Genomic DNA, 2,964 nt, shown 5'->3' with positions numbered 1-2,964 from the left:
GTTTTCGACGAGGCAACGCAGCACATTTCTGAAGTTCTCATCCCAGAGCTCTGGTGAGCCATCCTTGGTGAGAGGCATGAGCTCTGACAAAGCTTGCTTGCGATGCTCCGTCCTGCTGTTAGGGTTTTGAAGGATGGCAAAGATGTTGTTGAGGGTGTCTTCATTTTTGGCCACACCGCCGTCTAGAGATGTTCTCCTGATCCGATGAAGACCAGTCTCTCCTTGGTATTCCCAGCTGGCCATGCGCTCCACAGGCGAAGCCTCGCTGCTGCCCGTCAGGCGCTGCTGTTGCTCATAGCTGCAGGGTTCCTCCAGGTTCTGAGGTGCCAGCTGTTGCCTCAGGCCTCCAGTGTCCAGTGGTGGGAGCTGTAGCTCTGCACCCCTGCCTGAGGGGCTGGAGTCCGGGTCCATGCCAACTTCTCCTCGAACAGGGTCCAGCGCCAGCCGATGGATCTGTGCTGTGGTTCGGCGCAGCAGTGAGCTGTACACCTCGTCAGGGTTCATCTTCTTCTCCTCAGTAAACATGGCACATACCCACGCGGAGGGATTGGACAAGTTACGGTGGTAAATGCCAAGGAAGTATATGTGCGATAAAAAAAACTAAGTAAAATAGTAGAATGACTGAAAATAGAAAACTATATTAATTTTTGAAATTTTTAAATAAATGTTCTCGGTGTTTTGCTCTTCCTCCACAGTTGCGTGAATCTGTGCATAGCACGCTCATTTCAAGAATAGCACGCGTCTACATGTCTCGGGTTGGGGCCACGCAGCAGCAGATTTCGCCTGTGGTACCCATCTGCGCGAGACATCGGTTACTAAAAAAAAATTGCACAACCGCCACGGGCGTGCTCTTTCGCTTGGCGAACAGGCGACGGCCACTCCGAGCAGGGCTGCACTAACGAGCTGGGCGGTTCCGGCGCGATAGCGTAGTGGTAGGCGGAGAAGAATGTAAATCTGCAGATGTTATCGGGCAATGTCACGAGCGCACGCAGCGTTCAACTGGCCGAATGTTTGCGAGCTGTGGCCTGCCGCGTATGCCCAGCATCTTCCTGAAGAACAGCGCGAACGTGGACGAGGACTGAAGGAAGACACATGCATCTGTTTGAACGCCCAGCATTTTTTCGATGCATTTGGTGGCGTCCTACGACCGCGCGTCCCACCCTAGTAACGACGCTGGCTACATAAAGCGCGATGGTGGTCTCGCGATAGCGGATGAGCGCGCGCCTCATCGCAGCTGAAGGTGCATGGTTGCGGCCATATTAAACAGCGCGAAAAAGGAGACGAAAACAAGAACACGGCACGGCGTTGCAATATGTGCAACAAGTGGCAAAGCCCCCGACTGTCCGCGTCTGCGTAATGTGTAACACTCGCTTCTGTCTAGTCTACGTCGTCGTAAACGCCTCTCCAAATTTCGCCCGATCAGTCAAAATCAAATTCCATCGCTCCGTTGGCACGCACAACCGCGACTGCTCCACGGTCCTCATCAGCTACCTCAGTTGTTTCCCCTCACACGATGAGTCATCCAGAATATTTCAGGCGTGTCATGAGCAAGCACCCAGAAAAAAACAAGCTTGTGAGATCAGCATTTTTTTATTGCCTTAATCTGAAGACCGTCAACAGTGCTGCCATTCAGAATGGAATGCAATGTGCGCCCAATTCATGCGTGCACAGTTGCCCCGAAGAGCAATTTAACGGGTAACAAAAGAAAAAATCGTGGGGCTGCCTGGCGGAATCCCCACCGCGTCATGGCCTTGCCTTTCGTACAGTTCCAGAACACAGTATCGCGACAGCACGCCAAGAGAAAACAGCCGATGGCCCGCAGCGCAAAAAAAAAAAAAATATAAAATAATTTATGTCCCGAACAGTGAAATCGGTAGCCCAGTATAGAGTTCCGCGCTGTCTCTGCGTGGACGGAGAAAACAAATCCATTCGCATATGAGACATTCATAGCAAATGCACACAGAACGCGCGCGTCCTCAAGATAACTGCTGACGGCGTTCTGTAGAGAACAAACAAAAAAGACCACTGAGCTGGTACTGCTGTTGCGGCTGGTGCATCGACGGCCGTGGTTTCGACTACGAGGCCGGCATTCACGGCGCCGAATCTGACTAAGAGGCCGACATCGACGGCGGCAGCGGACCGGGCTGAGAGGATGTGTACTTGCTGACGGCCTTTGTTCCCTCGGAGACGGCGTGCCGGGCCAGCTCACCGGGCAGGAGCAGACGCGTGACAGTCTGGATCTCGCGTGCCGTGACTGTGACTCGCCTGGCGGAGATGGTCAGCTTCGTAGCCTCTTCGCCGATGCGGTCCAGGATATCGCTCACGAAGCTGTTCATGATGGCCATCGCCTTGCCCGAGATCCCCGTGTCCGGATGAACTTGCTTGAGCACCTTGAAAATGTAGAGACTGTAGCTCTCGCGGCGGCGGCGGCGACGCTTTTTCACACCGTCGATGGCGCTCGCGACGGACGATGCAACCTTCTGGGCGGTGGTCTTGGCGCCCTTCGCCCTACTCGCCTGCTTGGCCGCGGCAGCCATCTTCGACGACATTTTCCTTGCTCGATCGAACGCAACACGTCCGTAGCCCAGATTGCGCAGACTCAAAATGGCAGCTGCTAACGGCCGCGCTCCTTTTATGGCAGGCAGCCTTCCGAACCTCACGCGCTGCCGCTCGCCGAGACGAGATGACGTGGTGCGCAGAGCCACGCGCTCAGAGCGCCATCGGCGTGATGACGAAGTTAAGGCGCGACCGCGTGCCAGCAAAATAAGGGGGCGCATACGTGCGAAATCTTTTTGCGCCTGGCGAAAGAAATAAGATAAAAATGACGGGGCAGGGGCCTATTATTTTTATTTCCTTTTCGGTTGCCCCAACCTATTCAATGTTTATTCTAACCGTACAGCGAGGCCAACGCTAGCGGGTTCGCGAAAATGCAGTACTCTTGATACGCAGCGAGATTGAGGATAA

The 2,964-nt window shown here is 54.1% G+C and overlaps 1 pseudogene; it reads right to left on the bottom strand.

Annotated features, from left to right (window-relative positions):
• Nucleotides 1-1,571: 1,571 nt before the first annotated feature.
• LOC149352958 (histone H2B, gonadal pseudogene) lies at nt 1,572-2,599 on the bottom strand (annotated as a pseudogene).
• Nucleotides 2,600-2,964: the final 365 nt, after the last annotated feature.

The sequence above is a fragment of the Amblyomma mixtum genome, chromosome 3 (assembly GCF_055824585.1).
Source record: "Amblyomma mixtum isolate Tamu chromosome 3, ASM5582458v1, whole genome shotgun sequence".
In the NCBI taxonomy this organism is placed as follows: domain Eukaryota; kingdom Metazoa; phylum Arthropoda; class Arachnida; order Ixodida; family Ixodidae; genus Amblyomma; species Amblyomma mixtum.
This window is presented reverse-complemented; position numbering and strand designations above follow the sequence as displayed.